At 41.7% G+C, this 11,879-nt stretch overlaps 1 long non-coding RNA gene across 1 annotated transcript; it reads left to right on the top strand.

The window, feature by feature from the left end:
- Positions 1–4,216: 4,216 nt before the first annotated feature.
- Positions 4,217–7,148, top strand: LOC137465492 (uncharacterized). The gene is made up of 3 exons (XR_010994666.1): positions 4,217–4,441; positions 5,899–5,974; positions 6,920–7,148. It is a non-coding gene; the product is annotated as an uncharacterized lncRNA (long non-coding RNA).
- Positions 7,149–11,879: the final 4,731 nt, after the last annotated feature.

Raw genomic sequence — 11,879 nt, 5'->3', positions numbered from 1 at the left:
CTTTATTGAAACCCTTGTTTCATCTTAAACTTCATGTTCTCTCATTTCCACATATGCAAATTTTATTGTTTTCTCATACTCTGGTACTCTTATGGACTTCACATATCATGAGACATCTAACCATATTTCCAGCTAACAGATACTCAGCTTTTACCATAGAGTGGTTCTTAAAATACAGAAAGAGATATAAAATGGGTGTGACTATAATAGAAGACATTAATAAATACCCCATATATCTTTTGGAATTGCTAATGACCAAGTGGCATGAAGACTGTAAATCATATAAGCTACCAATTTTTCTCCAAATGTGAGTACTTGCTGATTGTAGAGGGTCAGAACTTCCCCTTTCAGAGTGATTTTCTTTAGAAAGACAAGAGAAAGTGAAACATCTTTCCTGTACTGTGCACAGAGTTGGAAGCACAAAGGAAACTCCTTCAGTTTGAAGAATACTTTTGTCTTGTGACTTTTAAGTTACATTTCCAAATTTAAAAGTATGCATTGAGTCAGCTTCCTGCAATGCAAGTCTGACTTTTTAAGCTGTTCTCTTGTTCTGTTTTTATCTTGTACTTGCTGCTTCTTAGGCTGCTGACAGACAATAACCAAACAACACTGATTTCAGAAAGTTGTATGATAGGAAAGTTGCTTACATTAATATCTGACCAAATGAATGATGTTTGGTATTTATTAAGACCTTTTTAACATCCTTATACTGAATAATTTTTGAATATTTGCATGAAGTCAAAGTCAAGTGTCTTCTTTTGGGTTTTGTGGTTAGTTTTGGTTGGTTGGTTGGGTTTTTTTTTTGTTTGTTTTCTTCTTTTACTGATGCATCATCTTACATCAGCTGCAAAGGGTACACCTGTCTATTATTTTCCACAACAGTAATAGAATTTCAGGGCATAATCAAAAGTATATGGCTGCATTAAAGGCAAGTTCCTTGTAATTAAATCACCTTCAATGGTGAGAAAAACAGAAGTAGTTATGCAGCTACAAAACATAAACAAATATTCCTAGTGCTTCTTTACCTTGAACACCACAGTCTACACACAAGACTTTTTCTTTAAACTTCACTGGCATAGTTCATTTACGTAGGTGATTTTGTTTGATCAATTACTCTCTTCATAATTTTGTTGAGCCTTTTAAAAGAAATAATTTCTCTGCAGGTAGTATAATAAAAAAACCCCCACATGCTCCCGGGAACTTGGGTCAGATAAGATGACCCATTTGGCCTAGAGGCAGATCGAGGCAGAAAAGTCTCTCAGAATGTTCAAACAAAGGGTTATAGGGGTGCTTTTTATTGTACCTATCTCATTATAGAATGGAAAGTTTAAACACCCCTCAGTATTGTCACTGAGCAGCTCACTGCAATACCTATGGAATTGATCCAGAACAATATGGTCAGTCCTGAAAACATCAGTGATATAGAGGAATCACAAGAAGTTAATTGTAGTCTTCATAAACAAAACTTCCGTGAGATTGAGAAAACATCAAGCTCAAGAACCTGACAGTTGTAAGACCTGGAGTATTTATCTAACTTACTTATGGATGACATTTATTTAAAGAAAAGCAATGCTGTGACAATCAGTTAAGACAATTACTTGGGAACTAGCCAGAAAAATTGAATTTCTGAGATGAAATCTTCATGTACAGAAGTTTGTGATGCAGCAGTATGGCACCATTCTACCCCACACCTTATGTTTTGCTCTAGGTAGTGTATTTGAAGCCTATTGGCCCCAGATGAGCCACGCAGCGGGAATTCTGTGCGAGAAAAGACATCTGTACTTGTGGTGAGTTCCCACTTCAAGTGTTGGACATTCAGGTTTTGTAAGCCATGTTGCCCACCACTGACAATGTGGTACAAGTAGAATAGGATCCCGATGATTCAAATTAAAGTTTATTTTAGTGCTTAAGTACTGCCGTCCATATGGCTCAGTGGTAGGTCGGTGAGAAATAGCCCTCTGGATCAAGACACCAAGCAGCAGGCGGAAAGCCTTTGGTTTACTCAGAAGAACCCAGCTATTATCCTGCCAAAACCCAGTGCATTTCTAGCCCTGCCACTCAGCAGATAAATGTCGATAGGCATATTATTCAGAATTGGTTAGTACTCAATTAACACGGAAGGTAATAGCAGTCCTGACAAAATTAAACCCCCATTTATGAATTCTAGTTTTCAAAGGCTGTTCTTTTAAAAAAATAACAATTAGCACAACAGTAAAGTGCAAGGGTTCCCCACATACTGCACTGTTTAGCACTAATGAAGCCCCCACAAAGCTCTCCAGGCTCCCAGCTGACCTGGTAGGACAGTATTGTCTGGGTAGCCACTGCAGCAGCACATTGGCACTAGAGTGGCAGGCACACACATTTAATAACCAGCAAAGGTCCCCAGACTTTTCAATGAACACTACTGTGCCTGCTTTGACTCCGCAGTGTACTGAAGAAGCTATTATTTACTTACTGTAAAATGCTCTTCTGTATGTAACCTGCCTACCACCAGTGGCAGAGAAAAAAGGAGAGAGATCAAGAAGATTACATGGGAGAAACTGCAAACAGCAGGAAGAAACGGCAAAAAAAGATTGAAAATATGTTATTATTCTGAATTTCTGAGCAATGCTTAAAATTTTTCCTATACTTCTGGGAACCACAGGCTGTCATGACACATATGTCTGTGGAAAGTTGAGTCTCTGTACAAATATGGCACAACATTCATATCCAGTGTACAATTCCAGTGCTCTGACCATTTGACTGCTTGGTGCCTGCAGATTTCATAGTGTTTCCCCAGTTGCTAACACAGCTGCAAGACAGTCAAGATCCTTTGTTCTCCTTTTGTGATCTCCCTTAAGACTGTAGAACTTCCTTCTCAGAGCAGGTATTTACTTCTTTGCTTTGTTTTGTTTTATTATTTTTCTTTAGAGGAAAAGTCAGCATTTGAAGGACTTTGTTACTAACTCATTAACCAGCAAAATTGCTCTCTGTTTTTCAGGCAGCAGATCCTGGCTGTTTGGTGGTAATGACTGAAGTATCTGTCTCTCTATACAGAGGAAGCACTGTCATTTTCTTTCCGCTTCCCCCCCAGAGGTGTGCTGCCCCAGCCCCTGCCTCTCAGTTTCCCCTGCACCAACAGCTTTCCTGTATGTCCCCACCCAAGTACATCAACACAGTCTGAGAGACCGAACCCCATTAAAGACCTTCAGAACATGGCACGACCTTCCCCTTGGCTCTGCTGGCCCCTCTGCCCTCTACCCCATGGGGAGGGCCAGGGCCAGGTATGCCCTCCTCAGCCTGGCTGAATTTCCTGGCACCCAGAGGAAGATCTCAGTGTGGTCTTGATTCCTCCTCTGGGTTTTTAAAAAAGTATAGCTCAGATACTCTGATACATGAATTCATTCATATGACTTTGCTACCAAGAAGATAATTTATGATTTTGTTAGCTAAAAGCTAATGGCAGTGTCACCTTATCTATCCAAATTCAGTCTTCCAGGGAATCCTAAAGGAGTGTGCCAAGATGCTGAGGTTATGGCTTTTCTCCAGAGGAAGCAAACCTCTGCTGACTGCCATGTCAACACCAGAGGGTGCACAAAGTGGGGCATGGCTGCAGCGCCAGGCAGAGGAAAGCCCCCCTGCTCCCCAGATCTCACAGGGAGACAACTCAAAAAAAGACAACGACTGTCTTAACAATCATCCTTGCTCAGGGACACCCCAGTGAAAGTGCAAAGCAGCCGCAAAACACATCGCTACTGCAGCTTTTAGAGGATCATCTGTTACAGTGAGGCAAAGGAAGAAAATGTTTGCAATAATTGTCAGCTTGTTACCCTTGGCACTCATGTGAATTAAATACAACTCTCAGATGTGGTATGACAAAGCTGTTGCAATGTTAGCACACATCAGTTGTTTGCTTTTTAAACCTATTGCTTTGTGGCAATCAGCCTGGGCATAATTAATTGCACCAGCTGCAGTACACCTCCTCAGCAAGGGAAGCTGCTCACCGCAGGTCACCCTGCCAGGCTCCCCTGGCACGGGGCTGCACTGCTGCAAGCTGCAGTTACCCAACATGAGCCTGCTCTGCACTCCTCGCTTCCCACCCCCGACTGCAGCAATCCGCAGGGATGTCTGTGCTGCCGAGGAGTGTGGCGATAGCAATCACATTGCTCTGCTCAAGGGGTTTGTGCTATCTCATCTCTTGAGCCAGCAGCTCTGCATCTCCCCTTTGCTCTTCTTTTTCTCAGAGGCTATGTGATAGAAAGCACCTCCTCAAGGTTGCATAGCTCACTGGTGGCAGAGTCAGAGAAATAATTTTTTTTTTTTTTGCAATTGCAGGCCATGCTGGCCTCAAGTTCTCCTGCAGAATAGCTGTAACAACTTCTCCTGGAAGTCGAGAAAAGCCTACAGGGAAAGGCCAGCAGCAGTTCAGCTTATAATACAGCAGAGGAACAGCAAAACACAGGTCTGCATGGACTGTAAAGGCAGGCATCAGCAATCATTGCCCTCATCACTTGCAAATACCCCATTACTCTGTTAGATCTCAAAGCATGAGCATTTTGTATGGATGAGAGTCCATCTTCTAGTAGTTTGGAAAAAAACAATCCCATCCTCTTTTCAAAGGAAAATGGAAAGCCGCTTTATCTAAATACAAATATTTCACCGGTGATTCAAGTTTAACCCCTTCTCATGAACTCTTCATATATACCTTTTCATAATGGAACCAAAATTAATATTTTATAGTTTATTCTGACAAGATAAATTAAAAACATTTTAATAACTAATGCATACCAGCCATTCTTAACACCAGCATGAAAATGTGAACACATTCAGACATATGTCTGCTGTTAATATAATCTGTGAATACGTCCTGCTACAACAGTATTTTCCTAGATTAACATCTTCTCTTAATCCACTGTAGCTGTGCAGAGTGACTGAGATGATCTGTGAGCCAAATAAATGCGTTGCATTACAAAAGCTGTTAACATCCAGAGCATCATTTAAAAAGTGGTTTTGGTTTTTTGCTTTTTGTTTGTCTGACACTAAAATAGCACAGTGACATTACAGCTAAAATTATGTATGATATATAGTATATATATATATATATATATATATATATATATAAAATGCACTGCTGTATTTTCTGCATGTCTGTGATATACAGTGCATATCCTTGTGTTATATATGCAGTACTTTTGGTATAGTAATTGTACACTGAGAAATGTTCCATAGTAACATACATGACCTTGCCTTTCAAAGTTAAAGGTCATGCCTCTGTTGCACTCACTCTGGCAACTCAGCCCTAACTAACTCACTAGGAGATCCTCAGCCAAGTTAAGAATGCTCAAATAAACACCCCATGTACCATGGGCACTCTAATTAATTTCAATAACACAGATTTAAAAATTATTTCCTTCCAGGTGTACATTTATCATCTTTGTGAGGTTTCATTAAAAACTTGGCCACTCACTTCATAACCAATGAAAATGAAACTAGATTGAATCTCACCGGCTAAAAAGATTTTTTCAGGTCAATGATGTGCCTTAGGAAATTTAGCATCTTTTCTACAGATGTTTATAAATATATACAAGAGACAATTTACTACATATGAGAGCTAATTACTAGAAAAAAAAATAACAACAGTTTCTCTGAAACTTTCATCTGTGAAAAATATAATACTTGGTACCTTGCATGGATGCCTTTTATATTTCCTGTGTGATGATGAAAAAATTGTCTTTTTATTTGGTGTATAGTTTTCTGTGATTTTACTATGCACTGCTTAATACTCAAGGAATTCTTCAGTCATATACAGTACATGTTGTACTGCTGTTGTGATATATGATGCACCTTCAACACAGCTGACACTAGGAATTGAACTGGCAACCTTTATCATTCAAACCCTCCCTTTATGTGTCTCTACAGCTTGAATGAAGGAAACAAGCTTCTCAATGAGTAGACTTATATTCGAGATACATCAAGCACATGTCCAACAAATTAGGTAAGTACAATGTTAGGGAATTTAAACTGGTAAGAGCTTGTGTTATATCACTTTCATATTTGTTCGCCCATTGCCAAGCAGCTAGCAATACCAATGGGAACTGATGAGAGACAATCCACTGCATCCTATGCAACTGAGCCTCTAGCTCCTTTGAGCTCCTGTCAAATTGTCTTCCTTTCTGGTCCTAAAAATAAACTTTGACTGTGTAGTAACTCTGACAAGCTGACAGAAAAGGGTGAAATTATTCTACAAACACTCAGTGCATTCTTGTCAATAAATCTAATCAAACTGAAAAACAGTAATGTGTCTACAAGGAGTAAGTGCTATTATTCAGACAGAAAAGCACCCTAACTGTGGAAGGCCTGAGACCAGGGATTTTGGTGACAGGTGAAAAGCTCTCAGCAGTATGGCCTAACAAGGCATGCAACACATTGTGGCAGGTAGCCATGCAAATAAATACCTGTCCTGGTTTCAACTACAGTATTTCTCTCAGTAGCTGTTACAGTGCTTGTTTTGGATTCAGAATAAGAATGGTGTTGATAACTCACTGATTTGTTTATCTGAAGTCAAGGACTGTTTTTTCCCTTGTCTCTCATGCTCTGCCAGTGAGGAGGTATACAAAAAACCCAACAAACTGAGAAAGAGCATAGATGGACTGGTGACCTAAATTGGCCAAAGGGATATTCCACACCACAAAACATCTTAGCCAGTACATAAACTGAGGGGAATAACCCAGAATCTCGTCCAGTCTGGGTTCAGGAGCGGGGTCTGGCATCTGTCAGTGGGCAGTGAGCAATTGCATTGTGCATCACTTGGTTTTTTCCATTATGACTATAATTATTATCATCTCCTATTATCTTATTTTATTTTAATTATTAAATTGTTCTTTTCTCAACATAAAAGTTTTACATTGATTCTCTTTCCCATTGCACTGGGGCAGTGAAGAAGAAATGGGGGAACTTGAGGAGTGACTGCATGGCGTTTATTTTCCAGCTGGGCTTAAAACAACAGCAATACTTAAGATGAGTCTGCCCAGCAACTAACTTGAAAAGCTTGCTTTTGTAGTGAGACACAGAAGACACAGAAAGGAGGGGCACAGGGAATATTGCTATCAACAAAATGTCCCTGGTCATATAGATTCATAATGAAGGACAATTGAACCTCAGGGAGCCTGAAATATTAAAATACATATGAAATCCACTGCACTGAAAACCAGCAAAGATAATAAAGCTTTCTGGTGTGTTAAGGATATCTTCTGGTTGTGTGGTGCTGTTGGCAGTACCTCATTACAAGCAGAATAATGAAACTTTTGGTCCTTGAGAAAATAGGTTACTGCCATTATCCTTGCACCCTCTTCCAGGGTTTTATTTTTGGTGTTTTTTTTTTTTTTTTTTTTTTTTAATTCATCAACTGATGACTGTAGCAGACATCCTGCAGCTGAATATAGCCTCGCTGGCTTGAATAAACCCATTTTTATAGTGACAGTCGAACTCAGAATTTAAGAACAACTTCCGCTGCAGAATGACTGTTACTGGATTTTGGCTTCAACTTTGTTCCTAAGGAAAATTTCATTAAAAAGGTCTAAAAAAAGAAATTTATTTCATATTTCATGTGCCTATATTTCCAGAACTTTAATACTCGCAGCCTGATTTAGACCTAAAGGGATGCAAGTCACCTAATCAGCACCACCATTTTCTAAAACCTTCTTTAAGATATTCTTTGTAAGTTGCCTATACCTATGCTTAATCCTAGTATTTCAGTTTGAATAGGGGTGAACCAGTTGTTCAACAAGATGAAAATTCCATTCCCAAGGCACAGAACACATTTCCTTCAATTCTCTCCCTTTCCTAGTTCACCACCTCTAGTGGTTTTACAAATGGTGCTCAGTTTTGTTCTGTTGGGCAAGAAACGTGAGTGCTAAAAATATCTTTTTGTTGGTTTATCTGTTCAAGGGGTTAGAGTAGTGGAGCAGATTCTTCTTGATACCAGCTTGAATAAATAAATGGACTCAAGTGCCCTCTTGTGTTTCTCTGCCTAAAGCTTTGAGAGGCTTAAGAAAATATATTATATTTCAATAGTGAATACCAGAAAATTGAGAAAATATCTTTAAGAAAATACTTAATAGCATATAGCTCTAACAACATGAAAAAGATATTCAGAAAATATGTTTTGCCTAGTCTTTCAAGGAAGCACTGTCTCATTTCACAGCATGAAAATTATGCTGAAATACTTCTAGTCTTTGTGATCCTTTGTCCTGTACTGTACTGTCTCAGCACTGCTGCATTCATATCTAAGTTTCAGCATAAATCAAGAAAGCATCAGCAGAACAGAGTTACCAAAATAAGCACTCATAAAACAGTCCAAAATGTGACATTTTTGCTTTAGTCCATTTTCCTAAAGTCAATTTTATTTTAAAATGGCAATAAAGCAAGGTTTTATGCAAAAAATAACCCTCTTTTAAGTAGCTAATATTTAGTATTAAACTAGCATTCTTTTTGTCAGGTGAAGGGGATTACTTGTGTTAAGAAGGAATAGGACCTTTATATCAAGACTGAGGGACAGGCCTGAAATGTTTCTGTAGATGGCTATGTTTCACAATAGGATATGCATAAATGTTACTGTTTATATGCTGTTTTAGTGTCCTTTTCTTGGGAAAAACAATGTGAATGATTGTGGGCTGCCCCAGACCATGTCCTGTAGGGTGACCCGTGGGGTTGGTGACGTTACCATCCAAGGTCCCATGAACCGATCCCCCAGCCAACCAGTCAATGGTGCCCAGTTGAAGTAATCTTCCACACCAGGAACAAATGGGAGTGCACTCCATGTAGAGTTCCAACTGGGTTTTATTTGACGTTGAGTAGAGGGTCCACAAGGGTAGGATGAAGGTAGGCTGAGAGGGAGGCAGGTGAAGCAGGAGGGAGACAAACCGCATGAGGAGGGATCCAGGGACAGAGTGGTCAGTGGGTGGTCAGGAGTCAGGCCTGACCCACCCACTGGGGCATGGCCTTCGTGGAGGCCAGAACCACCCACAGGAGGCCCATTCATGGATGTCGTCAGAGGGGTGAAGGGGGTGGATCCCGACGCTGACATAGTCGATGCAGGAGGGGAGGGGACCGACGCGGGGGCAGAACCCAACGCAGAGGAGGTGGGAACAACCGAGGCGGCAACAGCTGAGGGAATTGAGGGGAATGGGGAGGCGCCATTTTGTGGATTGGCGCAGTTTTTGGTGCCATCCTGGGCTCCATTTTGGGTGACAACCCTTCCCTCATGGTCTTTATGTGAGCATGAACAACTACACGAACATGAACAACTGGGGGTAGATCTGGGGATTTTGGAGAGAGGGAGCGGATAGGGTCCAAGCTGGGGTGGCCAGTCCCGGTCAGAGGAAGGGACTGAGTAGAGCAGGAGGCAGCAGCCCTGTGCCTATGGGCAACGTCTGGATCCTGTTCCACTCATAGAGGAATTGGGGTTAGGAATGGGTGGGGGTGGAACACAGTGAAGGTGGACTGGGGTCCCCAACTTTCTCCCTTTTTTCTTTTAATAACTTAGAATCAAATAAAGAATAAAATTTCCCCACTTTGACATCTCCCCTTACTTGAACGTCATATATACATCTTCCCACTCTCCCCCAAAAGGAAACAGAATGCACATCTTCCCGGGTGATCCAAGGAAAATGGACAAACAGAAACGAACGAAAGCTTTTAAATCCCTTTTTGAAAAAGAAATATCTCCCAAAACAAGGGTTGGGTGATCCAAGGAAAATAGACAAACAGAAACGAACGAAAGCTTTTAAATCCCTTTTTGAAAAAGAAATATCTCCCAAAACAAGGGTTGCCTTAACTTGGAGATAAATCTCCCGTTGGGCCAGGGACAGGTGATTGCCCATGTGGTTGCCCATGGTTTCCCCTGAAACCCTTAAAATTCCCCCCCCATGAAGTAAACGAATAACAGAAAAAAGACGAGCCCATGCCAGTGCCTACACCTAAGGCACAAGTGACTCACCCAGTAGAAGGCAAAGGCAAAAAGAACTTAGTGGAGGCTGGTGGGACTCTGTCCATCCTTTGGGTCCCAGGAGCTTCCCCCTGAAGCTGAAGAGTGAGGAACACCAGAGGGTTGTGGACAGGCAAGGAGTCCTTCCAACAATGAAGGTGCAGGTCCTCCTTGAGCTGGCGGTGAACGGTGCTTTTTCCTCAACGAGAGCAGCTCACGGAGCCATCGATCTTCAATGGTCGCTCTTCGACTGGACAGGGCAGGAGTCCAGTCTGTTTGGGCGCCAACTACGGGCTGCCCCGGACCATGTCCTGCAGGGTGACCTGCGGGGTTGGCGACGTTACCATCCAAGGTCCCACGAACCGATCCCCCAGCTGACCAGTCAACAGTGCCCGGATGGAGTAATCTTCCATGCCAGGAACAAATGGGAGTGCACTCCGTGTAGAGTTTCAACTGAGTTTTATTTGACGTTGAGTAGAGGGTCCTCAGAGATAGGATGAAGGTAGGCTGGGAGGGAGGCAAGTGAAGCAGGAGGGAGACAAACCACAGGAGGAGCGCAGGCTGACAGCAGAAGCCGAAGCTGGAGCTGAGAGCCCCCTGGCAAGGGTGGATCCAAAGTATATAAACTTGGGGAAGGTAGGAGGGGACAGGGCACAGTAAACCAATGGGGACAGGGGTAGAAGGAGGAGTTGTGGTGGGGTGATATACATTTAACCAATGGTGTAACATGAGGGGAGTGACTGTAACACAGGAGCCAATGGAGGAACAGGGAGAATAGAACTTTCTGGGCTGTGGGAATGAGTCCCGGGTGACTGGCAGGTAGCTATTAACATGCGGGAGCAGGGAGCCTCGGGAAATTGATAGTTAAACAAAAGTATTCTCCCAAGGCATCCCAGGCCTGCTGCCCTCAACACCGACTACCACAAATGATAACAACAAATTTATTGTTCACTTGTAAAGAAGGAAAATACCTAAAGAATTAATTAATTTTGGAAAAATCAATGACAGTTTGAATGTAATAGCAGAGTAGACTCTCTCTCAAAGAGTCTACTCTTGCAAATTAGACTCCCAAACTTTCATGTGTCTTTTACTAGGCATATTCCCAAAACATTTAGCTTGTTGAGAAGTGTTGTGGTTTAGGAATGGTGTTCTCTCATTTCATGCTCCCACTAAAACCATGCTGCCACCCACTTGCTTCCCCTCTCCCTTTTCCCTCCCTCTTTGGGTGACTGGGGAGGAGAAATGGAGGCACAAAACATGAAGATCACGGGTTGAGATAAGAACAATATACTGGAAGAGCAATGAGATAACAACACAAATGGTAACCACAACAATATTAATAACAAAAGAGTTGAACAAAAGAGAGAGTGATTCACATGCAAAATTCTCAGTTTAGAGCCCCCTGCCTCACTCTGCTGGCAGGAACCCCTTATCAAAACACACTCCTTTTCCCCTGCCTATGACAATTATGTGAGGTGGTAAAGAATAACCTCAATATCCTGGCCAGTCCCTTGCATGGCTACTGCAAAAATTAAGACTGCTCTGGCCAGAACCAGGACAATGAGATAAAAATCAAAAGCTGTATATGAAGTCCATGAAGTAAATTTAGATAACTGCAGCAGGAACAGGCATCTGCCACCTGTCCTGAGCTGGCAGAGATATCAGGCAGTGTTCATCATCTGGGTTTTTCAGCTCACAGCACAGCATTCCTGTTCAATTATTGCTTTGCTCTGTACCCTCATTTTTGACTGAGAGGTCCCTGCAGACATCTCTTTTAATATGTAACAGTTGTATTGGAGCAGTTGTTTGGGAAAACAAGCAGAGGTTCTAGGATCTTGCAAATTTTGCCTGGAGATGAATCTCCATTGCAGTGGCTGGCTTACAGTTGCAAAGATTTAAATGTTCATTTTTAGGT

This window comes from Anomalospiza imberbis, chromosome Z, assembly GCF_031753505.1.
Source record: "Anomalospiza imberbis isolate Cuckoo-Finch-1a 21T00152 chromosome Z, ASM3175350v1, whole genome shotgun sequence".
Lineage (NCBI taxonomy): Eukaryota > Metazoa > Chordata > Aves > Passeriformes > Viduidae > Anomalospiza > Anomalospiza imberbis.
This window is presented reverse-complemented; position numbering and strand designations above follow the sequence as displayed.